Source organism: Phoca vitulina, unplaced genomic scaffold (assembly GCF_004348235.1).
Source record: "Phoca vitulina isolate PV1807 unplaced genomic scaffold, GSC_HSeal_1.0 scaffold10, whole genome shotgun sequence".
Lineage (NCBI taxonomy): Eukaryota > Metazoa > Chordata > Mammalia > Carnivora > Phocidae > Phoca > Phoca vitulina.
The window spans coordinates 38,562,303-38,581,769 of NW_022589713.1; the positions used below are offsets into that span (position 1 = coordinate 38,562,303).

General features: G+C 39.6%; 1 protein-coding gene across 2 annotated transcripts in view; it reads left to right on the forward strand.

Annotated features, from left to right (window-relative positions):
- The window catches only part of RBMS3 (RNA binding motif single stranded interacting protein 3), a 1,498,583-nt gene that overhangs the window by 749,982 nt on the left and 729,134 nt on the right, over positions 1-19,467 (forward strand). Inside the window, exon 1 of one of the 2 annotated variants that reach the window (XM_032408844.1) lies at positions 11,766-11,842. The exons of the other annotated variant lie outside the window; for it this stretch is intronic. The gene's annotated coding sequence lies outside the window, so the exon portion shown is untranslated. Of the gene's footprint in view, positions 1-11,765; positions 11,843-19,467 lie in introns of those variants that run through there. 2 annotated transcript variants of the gene reach the window in all.

The following is a 19,467-nucleotide window of genomic DNA, read 5'->3' on the forward strand; positions in this document are numbered from 1 at the left end:
GTAGGACATGACAGCAAATATGTGTGAAAAATCTTACCTGTGATATGCCCATTCAGTAGCCTCCTGCAAATAATATCATAACATCATAGATAGTTATTTGGTGGTTATATATGCAACAATTTAAATTCTAGTGATTTATATCCTGAGTGTTTTGGACTCTTCCTGGAAAGCTGCCTACACAGCTTATGTATGCTCTTCCTTTATCCTCCACAATAGCCATCACCAAACTCCTTCCCTTGAAACACGGATGTCATGAGATTTTCATAGGGTTTTTATGGAAAACATGGGTCTGTGATCAATTAAATTTGAAAAAAAAAGATTAAGCAGAAAACAGAGAACCTTTACAGAGGGCTTTTTCAGATCCTTTAACTGTCCAAAGGTTTAGTAGGCTGCATGAGCGTAGGGATTGGGCTATGGCAGTACCAGAGTGGTTTCTGACGTCATGGTGTTTATACTCTGGTTGGGGGAGACAGACTTCAAAAAATAAAGTAAGAAGTAAAATATCTGTTGACTCAGAAAGTAATAGGTGCTTAGCAAAAAAGAAAAGTAGAGTAGGGAAAGGAGACTGGGCAAGAATGGAGGATGAAGGAGGGTAGGTGTTGACTTACACGCCCTCTGTGAGGATGGGGCTCTTTGAAAATGTGACAACTGATGAGGGTTTAGGGGAGGTCAGGACCATGAGAACAGAGGGGAAGAACATCCTGGGCAGAAACAGCCAGTGCAAAGGCACTGAGCTAGGAGTAGGAGGAGTACTTGAAAAGTAACAGGAGGACCTTGTGGCTGAAGGGAGTGTGAAGGTGATGAGAAGAAGGAGTGAGGCAAAGAGAGGTGGTAATGGTCAGAGAGGTCACTGGGTGGGACATTATATGCCATTGGGAGGACTCCAGCTTTACTTTGAATATAATAAAAACAGTAGAGATTTTATTTATTTATTTGACAGAGAGATAGAGAGCACAAGTAGGCAGAGCAGCAGACAGAGAGAGGGGGAAGCAGACTCACCGCTGGGCAGGGAACCCGACGTGGGGCTTGATCCCAGGACCCTGGGATCATGACCTGAGCCAAAGACAGATGCTTAACCGACTGAGCCACCCAGGAGCCCCAACAGTAGAGATTTTAAACAAAAAGTTGTATAATGTAACTATTTTAGAAAGGCCCTTGTGGCTGCTCTTTGGAGAATGGATTTTAAGGAGCAAGGGTAGAAACAGGGAGACTATTTGAGGGTCATGTAGCAATCTAGGTGGAGAGAAAGTTGGCTCCACCTAAAGCAGCAACGGTGCAGGTGGTGGCAGGTGGTCAGAGGTTGGATATTTTTGATGATAGAGATTACATGATTTCTTGCTAGATTGGATGTGGCAAGTGGAAGAAATTGTTGAAGATGACTTCAAAGTATATGACCTAAGCAGTTGGAAAGATGGAGTCATCATTTACAGTAACGGGGAAGACTGGGCATGGAGCAAGTTTTGGGGGAAAGGCTAGGAGTTCAGTGTTAGACATGTTAAGCTGGAGATGCCTATTAGACATCTGAGTGGAGTTACCAAAAACACAGGTGGATATGAGAGGTGGTGTGGCTAAGACTGGAAGATCGTGAACCAGCCTGTCTGGGTTCAACATTCTGGCTGGCTGTGTTACTTTGAAAATGCTATTCTCTTTGTGTCTCTAATTCCCGTCCTTAAAATGACGATAATAGTATCTACTTCATAGGGTTGTTAAAATTATTAGATGAATACACACACACACACACACACCTCATACACACACACACACACACATAAAACTAATCACTACGTACCTTCTGCTGTTATCACCATTATCATTTAAGTCTGGAATTTGGGGGTGGTCTGGGCTGTAGATGAAAAATTTAGAAGTCATCAACTTATAGATGTTATTTAAAGCCACAGGACTGAGTCCTATCACATGTGGATATAGATATTAAAAGTAGCGTATGTTTCATTTTCCCAACTTCCTTGTCCAAGGTTTTTATTCTTGACGTATTTTTCCCATTGAGGGTTTTATGGAAGAATGTATCAAGGCCCTGAGTGGATGCTTTGTGAAAACTTTTGAATAAAAAATATTACCTCAAAAATTTTGGGAAAAGATATTGTTATTCTTGGAAAAAAAAGACCAGAGGTCTCTGTCTCAGGGAGCGAAGGCAGTAGATAGAAATCATGGACTCACAGTAGAGGAACTACATAGTTGCTCAGTAGATACACCAATTTTCTCATTATTCCTGTCTGTCACAGATGCATGCAGGATACAAAGCCACAGTAATACTGTCTCCAACAGATGGGAAACTATGCAAATGAGTTTTGTATTATCAGCAATTATAAGCAGTTCTCTTATTGGTCACTGGCCAGATGCCTCAGTTTTGGGAGGTAGGGGGAGGTGGGACAGAATGAAAAGCAGCAGCTCTGTTGTGCCCTCCAGATAGTGTCCTGAGCTATTTCTTTCCTTTTCAAAGTTTTCCCACCAGCCCTTTCTAGAATCTCCTGAGATTTCCCTGGGCACCAGAAATTCTGTTCTTTATGAATGGCAATATAACTGACCCATGGTGAACAGGTCATAGCTTGAATCATTTCTCTGGTCTTGATTAATAAATTTGCAGTGGTCCTTTCATGTGCCCACATCTGTTCTTACTGGTGCCCAGATACTAGAATTAACAGAGGGTTGGCTTGAGCTAAAGATTTGGCCACTAACCATGGCCCAAATTGAAACTGACTGACTCCTGTGAGGTGCCATCAAGCCTCCAAGCCTCCATATCCCTGTCAGAATGATGTTCTCCCCAGCAGCAAGCATGCAGTGCTGGGATAGCAATGATTGTTGTGGAATCAGGATGTTCCATAAGAGTGCTTATCAAATTGGTAAGAGATAATGAACGCTACGATCCTTTCATAGAATCTATACAGATGAAAAGTTTTAAGGTATTACTAATTTTTCTTTTTTACAAATATTTTACCAAGCCCTTCCTATATATTATTTCACCGACTTCTCACAGAATGCTATGACGTTCTGCTGATGATCCCATTTTCCTGATGAGGCAACTGGACACCTCAGAGGTTAACAGCAGTTCATAGGGTCATAGCTGGGCAGAGAAATGGGATTGACACACTTCCGTGCTCTCCTACCTCAAAGCCCTTGCTCTTTTTACAGTGTTTTTAACAACCCCTACAACCTGGTATTTCAAGTCAGGGGCCCAGAGATACTAAACTCCATCAAATTAGAACATTTAATTCCTGTTTTTTGATGCCCGTTAAGTTACTAACAGATAGAACATGAAGCATCTGGTGGACAGCATTCTCCCATCAGATGGACTGTCCCCCGTGGAGGTGTCTTGCTGGTGTTTTCCTATATCTGCTATACAACAGTCCTTATTTTTATAAGCATTCCCTGAGGCTTTTTCTTTCTATGTCCATTCTGTTAGGAAGTCAGTCTGTTCAGTATGTTTGGCAGAATTTTTGGTGCCTTTTATCACTGAGGACTTTCTTTGTGAAACAATATTTGGCTTTGATTCTTATACACACACACACATACACACACACACAAACCCGCACACACACATGCACACACCCACACATGTATCTGTGCCTATACACAGGTGTGTATGTATGTGTAAGGGCCAAGAAACTTTCCCTTTTCTTCTGGGTTCTTTGGCTGTTCTGCTAATTGAATTGACATAAGGCAGTTTCATAGCAGAAAAACAAATTTAATTTCACACATATGGGGGGCCCAAAGATAGCAGACCCTAGGGCAAGTTGGGCACTTGGGGCTTATAGACCATGAGCTAAGGGAAGGGGTAGGGGCGAACTTCAAAAGGGAGGAAGGTAATTCACAGGACAATAAGAAGAGCAGCTATTTGGTAATTATAAGTTGGTCCTGCCATGCAGATAGGTCCTTCAGATAAAAAAGTTATCTCTGGTAATAGCTCTTTTTCTGGGCCCCTGTCTAAATTATTTTAGGGAGTTAAGGAAGAGGTAAAATTTGTTCCTCAGTCGGCTGGGTCCTGATTGCCTTCAGCTCAAAATAAGCCACATGCCAAAGTAGCAAATTTTGGGGTGGCATATTCTGCTCCCTTTCATATGTATTTCATTTTATGTATATATAAGCATGACTTTATATATATGTACATAACTTGATGAACTTTTATTTTATTTATTTTATTTATTTTTTTAAAGATTTTATTAATTTATTTGAGAGAGAAAGTGAGCAAGAGAGAAAGCACGAGTGGGGGCAGAGGGAGAGGGAGAAGCAGACTCCCCTGCTGAGCAGGGAGCCCATGCGGGGCTCGATCCCAGGACCCTGAGATCATGACCTGAGCCGAAGGCAGACGCTTAATCAACTGAGCCACCCAGGCGCCCCAACTTGATGAACTTTTAAATGTGTACCCATGTTACCACCTCCTGTACCAAGATACGGAACATTTCCATCTTCCCGGAGAAGTTCCCCAATCCCTTTTCTAGTCCAAAACAGACCCCTCACATGTACATATGCACATTTAGGCGTAATCACGAGTCCTCCTTCTATCCATAGATTAGTCTTCTCTGTTCTTAAACTTCACGGAAGTAGAGTCACGTGGAATGTGTTCTTTGGAGTCTCACTGCTTTCACTCAGCATGTTTCTGAGGTTCATCCAGGTTCTTTTTTCACTTAGTATTTGTTTTTCATTTTCTTAACTTTGCAGTAGGATTCATTGCCTGGATATCTTCCAAACTGTCTATCCGTTTTTCTTCTGTTGACAGATCCTGGGATTAAGGCTTCTAAGAGCATTCTTGTCACAATCTTTGTATGGACACAGGCGCTTATTTTTTCTTGAGTATGTACCTATGAATGGGATTGTTGAGTCATGAGGCCCAGCTTCTATTTTCAAAAAGCAGTTTGGAATGCTGTTCAGAATGAAGGACGGCAAATCAAATGATTGAAAGGAAGGTAAATAGTACTTGTGATTGGAGAATGAGGAATTGGGGGTGCTCAGCCTGGAAGATTTGGCTAAGAGGTGATTTCCTAATTCTCCTGAAGTATATAAAGGGTAATTTTAAGGAAGAAAGGAACACACTATCAATTTATACAAAGTACAAGGTGAGAGAAAATGGGATTAAATTTCCAACAAAAGAGTGCTTAGGCAGAGTATTATCATAATTAACATAGAAATAGGTTACTGTCCCCAGGGTGTCTTCAAACAGAATGTTCTCTCCTTGGGTAAAAGGTAGATAAGTATGGAAGCAAACTTTTCTAGCTATCTCAAGAGTCCTTCTTAGTCTTGATTTGTCTTCCAGAAGATGCGATGTTCTTGCTAATATGTCTCATGTGTAGGGTGACTACATTTTTATGTTGTTGAAGCCAGAATACTTTAGTTCAGTACAAATCCTAACGTAGATGGTATGCTAGGACAAAGTCTTAAATCTGGACCCTCTGAGGAAAACTGGAGAATATGGTAGTACAGTTTATGATCAACATTTCTGGGGCAAACCAGTGACATCTGGACCCGTTTGACAAAAGTAAAGCTAGTGCCGAGTTTTGCTTCCAGTACCACAGAATAACTCAGATTAGACCAAGCTTTCTATAGATAACAAATAAGAACTCGAGGCAAAATATAAAGAACAACTCACTGGAAGTGTTGAACGGAGAGACCAAAGCAGGGAGGTTGTGGAAGGGAGTCCACAGTTAGAGGACGGGAATGGCTCTGGGTGAATTTTTTTTTTATTTTCACGCCTTCTAGTTTGAGCATAAGCTGTAGGCACCATGGTGGGTGCCTAAAACTCCCAAAATTATCTTTTGTTTCTTTTTGGGACAGGGGCTTGTAACCTGCCTAGGTTTTTGTGAGAATGGGACATACACACCACTTTCAGTTGCTTGCAAACCCAGATCTTAGCCTCTTTTTAATTTTTTTTTTTTTTTTAATCTGGCTACAATAACATGAAAAGTGGACACACATTCCCAGTATTAGGCTGAGCCAGAGCCACTGTTCACACACGTGGCAGCATTGTAAGAATTAGAAACCACCACCCCTTTTGGAGGAATTCTTGGCAGGCAAACTACAGAACAATGTTCAGGTCTGCACAGGACAACATCGGGGGATGCTGTTCTCATGGTAGGCTTTGTGAAGGTTACCTTCCAGGGTGGTGCCGAACATCATCTGTTTAGTATTAAGGTGTTGCCCCCAAGCGGCCCTTGCTCTGAGAGGTCATTGCCCCACACCAGAGTGCAGGGTTCTGGGAGCAGAGTGTGACCTGAGTGGTAGCTACAACCTGCCCACTGTGTGGTGGGCGATCTACCTGGATGTAAGTGACATCCTTGGGCCAACTTGTTCTTTCGTGGCTAAGGAGAATTTCCTTTTCAATTTATACCCTTATGCTTCCTTACTTTCAAAGGACCATTGTTTGTGGTTTCTTCCTGGGGCTTTCTGGACTAAGAGGAAGACTGTAACTCAAAACTCTCCCTGATGTCAAAGTTAGTTTTCAAGGGCATGAAATTTGAAGACATATTCCAAAGACTATATGTGTATAGCTTTTTCATAATACGGCGTGAAGTCCTAAAACTAATTCTGATGATCCAGTTAGCCATCATCATTTTGCAAAAGGATTTTTGCCTAAATTCTGCTTCTGAAAAAAGTCCTTTTGTTTTATCTGGAAATGTAGCCCATTTTCTATCTGTACATGTCCTTTGTAAGAATATGTTGAGATTGTCCTGTTGTAATTTTGAGGATAATCATTTTCTTTTTGGTCATGGGAACCTGTGGCAGAGGGTCACTTTGGCCAGTCTTTTAAGAATATAGTAAGTACAGTATGAGTTTTCTATTTGCTACCATAACAAACTGTCACAAACTTAATGGCTTAAAACAACACAAATTTGTTATTACCTTACAGTTCTGTGAGCTCAGAAGTCTGATAAGCATCTAACCAGTTTAAAGTAAAAGAATCGCTGCATTCTTTCCTGGGGGTGCTCCATTTCATCACTGAAGTTGTTGGCAGAATTTAGTTCCTTGCGGTTGTAGGACCAGCGTCCCTTTTTTCTTGTAGACCATCAGCTGGGAGCTGTTCCTGCTTTTAGAGACCTTCACGTTGCTTGGCTCTTGTTTTCTCTTGCTCCATCTTCAAAGCCAGCAATGCCCAATTGAGTTGTTCTTAGTGTTTTTGTCTCTGACTCTTTTATCTTCTTCTTCCACTTCTAAAGATTCATGCGATTAGATTGGGCCCACCTGGATAATCTAGTATAATCTCCCCATCTCCAGGGCCTTAACCTTAATCACATCTGCAGATATGTTGCATTTGTCATGTAATGCAACATATTCACAGGTTCCTAGAGTTAGGATCTGGACATCTTTGGGGGGCCATTATTTGCCTACCACAACCTTCAGACGTTCTGTCCTAATTTCATTCTTAGATTCATTTATTTAGTAAACATTAAATAAACCCTCAGTTTGCAAAAGAAAGATGCAGAGATTAGTGAACTATGCCTCTGCTGCCTAAGTACTAATCACTACAGAAATCAGATTCATTTTCACGGATACACACTGAATTCATTATAAATGTCAATTTACCTGGCCAGTTCCTTAAAAATAGACATAATGACTTCACTGCTGGATTCCCAATACCAGGCCTCTATGTGGCACATAAAAAGTACCCAGCAAGTATTGCTGAATTTATAATTAAAAAGAAATTGTTCAGCATCTACCTAATGCCTGTTCTAGATGTTTAATAAACATTAGTGAATACAACAACAGAACCCATCCCCTTGTGGAGCTTACATTTGAGTGGGGCACCTAATATTTTAGCAGGACACCTTCATTCTATTGCTGGATGATTAAATAAACACACAAATGAATGAGACTGAGTAAATAAATTGGCAACAGATGATCAGAAATTTTGAAGGCCCTATTAGGGTGTCTGAATTTTTTTTTATTTCCATAGGTAGTGAGGAAACAGAAAAGGTTCTTAAGCAGAGGCGGATTGGTGAGATCTATTTTTTAAGAAACACCTGATCGTAGAGGATGGCTTCCAGGGTTGGTGGTAAAGAATGGCTTGCCAAAGGCTTGAACCAAAACAGTGACAGTTGGTACAGGGAGGAGGGCAAGAGCTCTTGTCAGGCAATATTTGTAAGACTGAAATCTGGGGAAGGGAAAAAGTTAGGAACACTGGCCTCACATATGAGAGGCTGGTAACCACCAAGGACATGCATTTATAATCTACTTGAAAAAAGGTGTAGTTACTCTCTTTAAATTAGACAATTTTTTAATGGGAAACATTTTCTTCCTTTTACCATATTAAAATGTACATGCACAGAGACATCTCAGAATAAAATAATCTAGCATTTTGTACCATGCCAACATAACTGATACTGAATTGAGCATCTGTCAAACATATAGGGTCTATCCTTCAATATTTAAACAGGGAATTGAAACAGTTATTCTTTTCAGTGATAGAATTTATGTGCAGAACCATCAGAACTGAAAGCCTGACATGTGAAATTTAGCAGTTGAAATGCAACCAAGAACACATCAGAGGTGACCTACGTAAAGCATCTTAGTACCAATGATTCCTCCTTTGGGGAATCTACTTTTGTTCTTTCTTGTTCAGCTGGGGAGAGAAAAAATCCTGTCTGTAAAAATGCTGAGAAAGGAACTAGGATGGAGAATTGTTTTAGAGGGCCCATTTGCATTGTGTCTGTGAGAATTTCCAATGGTTCGGTGCTAGAATTGACTCCTGCCATCTGAATATGCTTCTTTCTTGAGTGGCTTTTCAGGGATGGCTCTCTTGGGACTCTGGGGCCAGTGTCCTGTAGGCGTGAAACCATTGATTAGGAAATATTCCTGCAGTGGAAAGGATGTGGAGGCATTCGGAAAGTCCAGTGGAATCATTGACATAGCAACCCGTCTCTAGTTCTCTCCACTGACAGCTCAAAATCTTTTATACTTAGCACAGAACACATTGTAAACCACAAGGTAGGAAACAACCCTCTTTGACTTTATTTTTGCTGAGATAAATATACACACACAGCCTTAGACATATCAGTAAATTCCCAACACAGCACTGTAAGTGGGGACCAAAAATCCAAATGCACAAACTGTTTCTTCATATTATTAACAGCTTAATGAGATACTTGAGGTGAACGAACTCAGCCAGTTGACTGGGAATTTTAGGGTCTAAGAGTCATTTGCCAATAATCTTATGTCCAAATTAACTTTATTGCAGGATATGAGATGGAAGGGTTTTACTGTTTTCCATATAAAGATTACACACACAGAGGTTAAGAAATGAACATTTGGAAAGGAATCTATTTTTTTGAAAATTAAAGCTGTGTCAGGAAATCTTACATTCTCTCTTAGATCATTGAGATACTCTCTACCCAGGCCCTTGTGCAATGGGCTATTAGAAAAACAATTCTGTGAACTTCCAATCATGGGGATGTGAAATCTTGAGCTGGGAAGGGGTTAGTTCAATCCCCTCATTTATAGAGGCATATAGGGTACCTGAGGTTTTTCCAAATTCATAGAGCTGGGTAATTTCAGAGCCAAATTAGAATCCAGATATCTTTTCTTGAAAGATGTCCATTCAATGTCCTTGTATTTATTTATTTTTTTCAATCGGTATTAATATTTATAAGGATAGGAAGAATGGCATTTCAGTAACTGATAGTTCAGAATGAGGGGAAATTCAGGAATGCATTCCTTTTTCTGTCTTTGTCCCTTACTCTCTCATGCTGTCATTCCTATTATGTCACTCTGGGGAGTTTTATTCAAATGTTCTGCATACCTGAGTTTTATCCTTCTTGAATATCAGAACCTCTGGCCTTTTGCTTATCAAATGAGATATTATGATAACTGGAGAGCCAATATTCTAAAGAATTAGAGATCCTTGAGGGAAAATTCCTGTATTTTAAAATTAAATACTTAATATTTTATAAACATTTCATCTATTCATTGATCTTAACGCTTTAAGGAAGATAAACAAAGTAAGCAAAATCAAAGGACTGTCAAGCAGGTAATTTCCTAAAATTGAAAGGTGAGGAAACTTGAAGTATGAGGGTCAATTTTTTTTTCTTTGCCTAAAGCTGGTTATTGTTGCATTAATCATGAGGTCATAATATTCTTGACGTGTTAAGAATTCTTGACGTGTCATAATATTCTTGACGTGTTAAGCCGCTTAACCGACTGTCCCCAATACAAGTGTTACTTTTAAAGATTTTTTAATATATATATATTATATATATTATATAAAAAAAAAACTGATTGCACCGAATATTTATTCATCTCGTTTATTTATTCCAAGGCTTTTTCTTTTACCGCTTGCCTAAAAATTTGTTTAAAAGGCATAGTTTCTACAAAAGTGGAGGATGATTAAAGAAATGAAGTGACATGACAAATTGAGGGAACTTTCAGGCTCAACATAATGTGCTAAAAGAAACTTAGTTGAAATATTTCCTGCTATTATTCCCAGATCAAAAAAGATAAGGGCTAAATAGATTATAGGCCACTTAAGGATAGGAGCCATATCTGATTCAATGCCGCTTCCTCTCAGTGTTTTTATATTGACCGCTCAACAGTTACTGTTACCCTCCACTGTAAGTGACCTATAGTTCTGTTCTAGTAATTGCAAAGAATGCGTATCTGTTATTCCTGCCAATTTTTCCATTGCCCTCAGTCATATGGGCCAATTTTCTGTAGACCATATTCACCATAAATCAATCGATATCTTTGGATTTAAGTATACACTACTGAGCCTTTAAATGAGCTTAATGATACCAAGCAGCCATCAAAGATTGCTTCCATGAATTAAAAATTATATGGAAGAATTTCGCAGAGAGTACTATGAAAAAATCTTTAAAAGTAACACTTGTATTGGGGACAGTCGGTTAAGCGGCTGCCTTCGGCTCAGGTCATGATCCTGCGGTCCTGGGATCGAGCTCCGTGTTGGGCTTCCTGCTCAGTGGGGAATCTGCTTCTCCCTCTCCCTTTGCCCCTCCGCCCTGCTTGTGTGCTCTCTCTCTCTCTCTCTCAAATAAATAAATAAAATCTCAAAAAAGAAAAAAAAGAAACACTTGCATTCATTATATAACTTCATTTTAACTTATATTGAGATTTTTTAACCACAGTGTTATATTTCCAGTTCTCATTGGACTTTTTTTTCCATAAGGTATTATGGTTTATGATTTTATTCATTTTTCAGGTATTTATTTTTTTAATTTATTTGTTATTTATTATTTTCCATAAGGTGTTTATTATTTATTTTTATTATTTTTAGATTATTTTTCCGTAAGGTATTATGGTTTATGATTTTATTCATTTTTCAGGTATTTATTTTTTTAATCTATTTGTTATTTATTATTATTTTCCATAAGGTGTTTATTATTTATTTTTATTATTTTTAAATTATTTTTCCGTAAGGTATTATAGTTGAAAGGAAAAAAGGAAGAAATATCTACTTCTTTTCCCATTTTTCCTTGAAGGATGAGATGAAAACAAAGTGTTTCTTTGGGCACCTGGGTGGCTCAGTCGTTAAGCGTCTGCCTTCGGCTCAGGTCATGATCCCAGGGTCCTGGGATCAAGTCCCACATCGGGCTCCCTGCTCGGCAGGAAGCCTGCTTCTCCCTCTCCCACTCCCCCTGCTTGTGTTCTGCTCTCGCTATCTCTCTCTCTCTGTCAAATAAATAAATAAAATCTTTAAAAAAAAAAAAAAGAAAGAAAACAAAGTGTTTGTGTATTCTAATTTATTTCTTATTTTGTTCCCATTCCCTTTCATGATTATAATCAAGGAAAAGTATGATGACTCTAAAAGCATGAAAAGTATGAAGCTTCAAAGCCTGGCTGGATAGTACATGTGTTTTAGAGTAACGCTGGTGTATAGATTCAAATGGTAAGTTGGCACATATTAACTTTGAGAATTGAGAATTAATTTTGAGACTTGAATTTGAGAATTTGAACCACTGAAACTCAGAGAACCTTTCTGAATCTTCATTACATGTGTGAAAGAACAAGGTTTTTCCTGAGGATTGCTTGTGAGGACAAGTGAAAGAATATCCAACGTATTGTTTTGGCATAAATATTCACATGTAACTTTTCTTTTATGGAATTAGCCGGTGGCACTTCCTGTAAGCATTTGCTTGGAGGAGGCCACTTTCTGTGATCATTTAAATATGGTTCTGCATCTCATTTTCTATTCGTACTATGTTCTGACTCTTCTCCAGAGTTATTGATAATAGAAGCTAGCTACGGCTGCTTGTTTAAGATGAGGGACACACACATGGTCTGCTTTCACTATTTCACTGTTACTACTTCCCCTGTATTTCCAGAGAGCTACCCGCCTTCAGGGGAGTGGACATTTTTATGCACATTCTGTACATTGGCTGCTCTCATGTTTTAAATAGCGAAGAGAAATTTCCCTAATTTCATGAGTTGGTTAAGAATTGTAACAGGTGGCAAGGGCTATTAAGATTGTATTGATTAAGACCAAAAGGACACCATCTTAACCAAGTGATCAAACTTATCTGACCCATAATTGGATCCAAGTAATAGCATGTGCCTCCTGGCTGACACACTAAGAAGGGCACAATATCATCTTTGTAGTAACATTACAGGATTTTTTTTTTCCAGTGGTGCCCGCGGTTCATGGTTATGCCACTTCGAAGAATGAAGAGTGGTGAGCAGCAGAGCAAGATTTATTGAGTGACAGCAAAGTGATAGTACAGTGTTTCCAAGGAGGGAGGGGACCTTAGAGGGTTGCCACTGGAGTTTCTAAGTCTAGGGGTTTTTATGGGCTTGTGGGCGGGATGTTTTAATCTGATTAACCCTCCCTGTGCCTGTCAACTAATCAGGTTTTTGTCATCTATCACATGGGAAAGGGTAGAGGGCTCCTTTCAGAGTGGTGTAAAATACTTTTAAAGGTGGTTTCCTCTGAGGGCAGGGGCCCCTAGTCCCTGCCTGCCTGCTTCCAACTATCCTTCATCAGTAATCCCACCAAATAAAGTTTGTCTTTAATCTTGAGGAAACAATCAGACAAATTTCCACTGAGGAACATTATAGCTGGTTTGGACTGTTCAAAAAAAGTCAAGATCATGAAACTAAAAAAAAAAAAAAAAAATGACCAGGTCTATTTTAGATTAAGGAGACAACAGTGACATGAGGAATGAATGATTCTTTATCAGATACCAGATTTTTTTGTTGTTGTTGTTGTTGAGGCGGAGGGGGTGCTATAAGGTCCATAAGAAACAATTTTGTGGGGCACAGTTGGGGAAATATGAAGAGGGTTTGTATGTTAGATATTAGTGTCACATTAAAGTAAAAATTCTTGGGAGTGAAAATAGAGCAACTCTACAGGAGAATGTCCTTGTTCTTTGAAGATATGTGCTGAATAATCAAGAGGGGAAGTGTCATGTCTACCACTTTCTTTTAAATGTTTCAGCAAAACTCTGTGTGTGGGGGGGGTACAGAGAGAGAAAGTGATGTAAGTAGATGTCACAAAATATTGACACTGGCAAATACAGGTAAAGGAACCTGTGGGTGTTTACGGTGCTGTCCTTGTAGTATTTTCAAAGGCTTGAAAGTTTTCAAAATCAAATGTTGGGGAATGAAACAAATATCAGCTTTATATTTATGTATGCATACTTCTCAAGAGAACGTTAACTCGAGTAAGTTGACAGAAATATGATCGGGAATGATTTTTGGTCTAAGTATCCAGCTAGTTGCTCAACCCCCCCCAAAAATCACAGTTACCCTTCATTCTCCTTTCTTATCCTTATCCTGACATTCTGCTCATCAGCAATGCCGTACGCTCTCCCTTCTGATAGCTGTTACGCTTCCTCCCTCTTTACTGCTGCCGCCCCAGCCTGACCCCCACCATCATAGTTGCCCTGGCAATAGAGGTGACTCGTCTGGAAGCTCCCACCCCTGCCCTCCCATAATCCACTCCCCAAAAAGCAGTCACAGTAATTTTCTAAAACTATAAATTAAATCATGCTCCCTAGCCCTGCTTATAACTCTCTGACGGCTTCTAAACCCACTTAGAAAAATAAAATTCAAATTCCTGCCTCCATCACCAGCCTGCTATCTCCATCCCTGACCTCTGCTTATTCTCCTGAGCTTTTCCTTTCTTGACTCTCTGTCGCTCAACTATTCTAAACTCCTTCCTGTCCAAGTTCCTCTGTCTCTACCTGGAGTGCCCTTTCTCTTCTTTGTGACGTAGCTGGTTCCTTGTTGTCTGTCCTTCACATCTCAGTTCAAATGGCACCTCCTCTGTGAGGCTCTCTGTAACTCTCCAAAGTAAAGTCGTGCTTAGTCTCTCACCCTCATATCACCTAGCCTTCCTTCTCTGCATTTCACTTGTTATCATCTGTTACTTTACGTTTTTGTTTATTGTCCATCTTCTTTTTTTTAAGATTTTATTTATTTATTTGACACAGAGAGCGAGAGAGCACAAACAGGGGGAGCGGCAGAGGGAGAGGGAGAAGGAGAAGCAGGTTCCCCGTTGAGCAGGGAGCCCAACCTGGGGCTTAATCCCAGGACCCTGAGATCATGACCTGAGCCAAAGGCAGACGCTTAACAACTGAGCCACCCAGGCGCCCCTCTTGTCCATCTTCTTGAAATTTACAGAGCTTCAGGAGAACAGACATGCTGTTTGCCTCGTTTGCTGCTGTACATTTAGCAATTCAAGTGGTACCTGCTACATTTAGGTACTCTATAAATGTTGGATGAACTAAAGACAAATTAATAGTCTATAAATTACTGTGGAGCTATATCAGGGAGAGGCCAGCCAGAAATACAGAATGCATGCTAATTATTAAAACAGAAAGGAATTTGTTGCAACGAATCATGTACAGGGGTAACAAAAGAACTGAGAAGCCAAAGAGGTCTCTGTGAGATTATTAGCAACCATCACCCCTAGACTGGGGGTGAACAGAAAAAGTTATGCAGCCAGAGCCCCAGAAAAGTGTCAACTTCTAGAAGCTGAAACTACAAAGAAGCTACTTACTGATAGAGAAGCCTCCAAAGACAAAGAAGAAAGAGGGAATAACCTATGTTTTCCTTCTCCTTGCTATCTAGTCTCTAGCCAGATGGAGCCCAGGCAGAAGCTAGCAGACCCAGGAACTGGGGAAACACAATCTGTGCACCAGGTCCCCTTTCTCTAACGGGGGTAGGGGTAGGGATGGGCGGGGGTGGGATTGTGAGGTGGGGCAATGTTGGAATGAAGGCAAACTGAGCACTCCCTATCTGAGCATGAACCTGTCATTGAATGACAAAAATAAAAATCTATTCCAAAGCATTTGTCCTTTATCAGTGAAGCTCTGGTTATATTTAGGGGATCAGGAACACTTGAGAGTATCCAAAATATCTCATAACAGAAAAAAAAAAGTGTATTTATTGTGCTTTTTTCTGGATGAACAATTGACGCCTTGTTTTAATTTTTTTAGCTATTTCAACTGTCTGGAGGTTAGCAAAAATCATGGATACCTTATTATTAGAACATGTAAATAATATATTTTAAATCCCGTGTTTCCTGACTTGGAAGATACCAAGTAGTATTCTGGCCCAAGTCTTTTTAAATTTTTAAGTGTGGTCACTATTAGAAAGTGAAAATCACCAAATCATGCTTAGTCATAAATGGCATTGATTCCCAATCCACTTGAACTCTGGAATTTCGTATAATTTGCAGAGACAGAAGTCAGCAATTGAAGGAGGCCATGTTGATCCTGTTAATTCTATGTCCTTGAAGCCACTGGCCCAACTGTGAGATTGTGAAAGGATTAGTGAGCCAGCTTGTGAACCTCCAGCTCCTTCTAGTAGCATCACACCAGTTCTCCTCCTCCCATTCTTCCTCTGCGTGCCTATCTATTTCTCTCCCTGCCCCCTTCAGATGCCATAGGAATAGGAAGGGCAGTATCTCAGTACCTCCTCATGCCATTTTTTCAGAGGCCACCCTTATCCTTCTCGAATATCATACATGAAAGAAAACACAAAACAGAAAACATCCCAGATAGCAGCTGTCCGGAGGGAAGGTACCCTTCTACAAAATGAAAATAAATGGGTTTATATTTTGGTACCCTGTGATGTTACACTGAACAGGCAGAGAGGCTACGTAGGGTCCTAATCCCCCTAAGCTCATTAAGTAGAGGGGAAGAGGGCAGTTAGAGGAGGCACCATTAAAAGGGTACATTAATGTACTTTTACAAGTAATGGGTTGGACATATAAATTATGGGAGGAATGTAGTACAAAATAGTGAATGAAATATTTATACATTCCATTGAAGCTTAGCGTGTGCTCCGGAGGGAGATGTCCTAGAGAGATGGGTCTTCCCCTTTGTTCTGAATCTATTTTTCCAATTGCTCTGACACAGCTGTTGCTTCACAATCATTCTGAAGTTGATTGGATCAGAAAGCAAAGGCTTGCCTGCCCAGCATGACCAATGACAAACATCAAGGTTGTGGGTATTCCAGGCTTGTAGTCTGTATATTGAAGTTGTTTTTGGTGTTCTGTGGGTCTCCAAGTGGTTCTCTGAATTTCCATGCTGCCGTATTTATATATCATTTGTAACTGAAACAGTGCGACATAATGCGCGGCGCATACACTTGCATAAAATCTACCAATCAAGTTTGAAAATGGCTGTCAGATTTATGGAGCACAACTATAATTACATTCATACAAATGTCCCGCTAAAAGCAGAAATAGAACCTTATTACCTTTGTTTTGCTTGTTTTAATAAAACAAAACACTTGAATTTAACTTTAAGGAAGTAAATTGTTGCCTACTGAGAAATTCTTTTGACTTGCTGTTGGAATGATTTTAGTGTTTCTAAAACATGGTGGAGGTGAGCCTCCATGCAGATTCTTTTCTGTCTGAAGGTCAGAGAGGTTTATAAAAACTGTGAAAAATAGTAAGAGCTATTATACTAAGTGCTTTGCAACCACAATTTTATTTATTCTTCACAAAAACTCGAAGAGGGAAGTATGGTTTTCACTGTGCATTTTATGGATGTAGAGATTGAGGCTTTCAGAAGCCTTCCTAAGATCTGGGCCAGACTCTACACCTGTTCTGATCCCACGTCCATCTGAGAACAAAGCCGCAGGTAGGGTAGCATGTTAGTGAAGTGCTTTCCTTCTTTTCAAAGAATTCTCCTAAGTCAATATGGGTCTCCCAGGTCACTGCAACTGTGCGCTTGGTCTTGGATGGAGAACCATACATAGCTCTTTGCCAGCAACAGCATTCCTTCCACTTGCCTTTCTCAAGTCTCATTGCCAGCTGGGCTCCTTGAAAGCTTTATCTTGCCAAAGGTACCCGGTCTCTAAATACAGGATCGAGAGCCAATGTCAGTTTAACTATGTCATCAGGAATAGTCAGCTGAGTTATTGAGTCATATACAATTGTTGAGTTGGACATGACCTTATAGTCCATCTGATGTAACCTCTCCTTCTCCAGGTGATGAGGCTGGCCTCTAGGGAATGGAGGAATTTGCCTAAGCCAAACAAGGAGGGAGGGACTGTCTGAATGAGAAACCACATACATTCATGCCCAGTCCTGAACTCTTTCAACCATGTGGTATTAGCACACGCCAGGTACTTTACCTTGGCAGTAGTAGTTTCCTCTTGACACTATATTATGCTGTGTTGATACTACACTATAGAAATAAATACTGAATAGCTGGGATTTAGTACATGATACGATTTTGTTTTTTAATTTTTACAGAAAAGAGCTGGTTTTTCATTTATTATTTTAAAATCCATACTTGAAAATTGTTGATTGTCCCTCATCAAAGAGAGAAACAGAAAATGAAATCATTGCCTTAGAATATTTAACAATAAAGATAAGCTTATAGGAGACCAAGACTACTCTTAAGTTTTTCTTTCTCTGCTCTTTCAAATGTTACTTCTTTGTAGGAATTTTGGCTAAGAATCTGGAGGCTAAATCTCGATACACAGTTCCTTTAAGCTAATCTAATTGCAACAAAAAAATGGGGAGTGGGCACTGAGGAGGATATCATATCCTAGATATTGACATTTCAAATAGCAGTATTTTCTTTACAAGTGTAGATCTTATCCCTTAATGCATTCTGAGAATCCAACATCGGATTTCTTTTATAGCTCTGAAAAAACTCAGTTTAGAACCAAAAAAATGACTTAAAAAAAAACACCATTCTTTTTTTTTTTTTTTTTTTTTCCCGAGGATGCTCAGAGAGACGGCACCTACACATGTTTTGTAGTTTACGGAAGCATTCTGACTGAATATGATGATATGTATGAATCTTTTTCATGTGCCGGGAGAAATAACCGGGCAATTATGTAAATGCCTGAATGTATGTGGCTGCTGTATTATTATCAGTTTTGAAAAACTGGCTATTCAGATTGTTTTCTACAAAGGAAAAGGTTGTTTCAGATAAGTGATATGTCTACAACACTTTTAAAAAATGGTTCTGTTTCTGTGTTTGGAAATACTTCAAGTGGGGTTTGGGGAAAGCAATGAGTATTTCAAGGGACTGAATTTTAAAGAAGGAGCCAGAATATGAAATATCATGCAAACTAAATTCAGTCTTCCAATGCCATTCTCTGGAGATTATGTTTGGAGAAGTGAATGGAGAGAGTGTGTGGAACATTTCCTCCAGTTTGTAATATTGAATCAGGCCCACTTTAAACTGTGCTAATTTATTCTTCATTGAACCATGGAGATTAATTAATCCTTTGTTTTGCTGGATTAATGAGTAATCAATATGCCAAAGGGGGGGAAAAAAGAGAATGATTTCTTCTCAAGGAACAAAGCATTCAGGTAGCCAAGTCATTTTATCTTTCATGTTTACAAAGCACACCACAAGTGAGATAAAATGTGTGGCATTCAAGAACATTTGAGCTCTTTTTTTTTTTTAAACTAAGATATCCTGGGTGTTGTGTGTTTCAGAAGGATACAGGCCAGTGGGACCCATGCCCTATAATAACCAGTCCATTGTGTGTGTATTTTGGTGGCCTCTGCTCTTCTCACAAAATTTAAGTCCATTTCTATATTCTTTGACACATAGGACAAGAAGGTCACCTCGCCTGAAAGGCCCTTCCTAATCACCAAAACTAATTTTTTTTTTTTTTAAAGATATTGTTTATTTATTTATTTGACAGAGAGATAGAGAGCACAAGTAGGCAGAGTGGCAGGCAGAGGGAAAGGGAGAAGCAGGCTCTCTTCTGAGCAGGGAGCCCGGTGTGGGGCTCGATCCTAGGACCCTGGGATCATGACCTGAGCTGAAGGCAGCTGCTTAACCGACTGAGCCACCCAGGCACCCCTCACCAAAACTAAATTTAACCCTCCTCTGTCACTACCAAATGGTCCCTCTCAATCAACTCACTTATTTTCTTCATAGTGCTTATGGCTATCTGGAATTGTCTAGTTCATCTACTTCTTTTTTTTTTTTAAATTTTACTATGTTATGTTAATCACCATACATTACATTATTAGTTTTTGATGTAGTGTTCCATGATTCATTGTTTGCATATAACACCCAGTGCTCCATT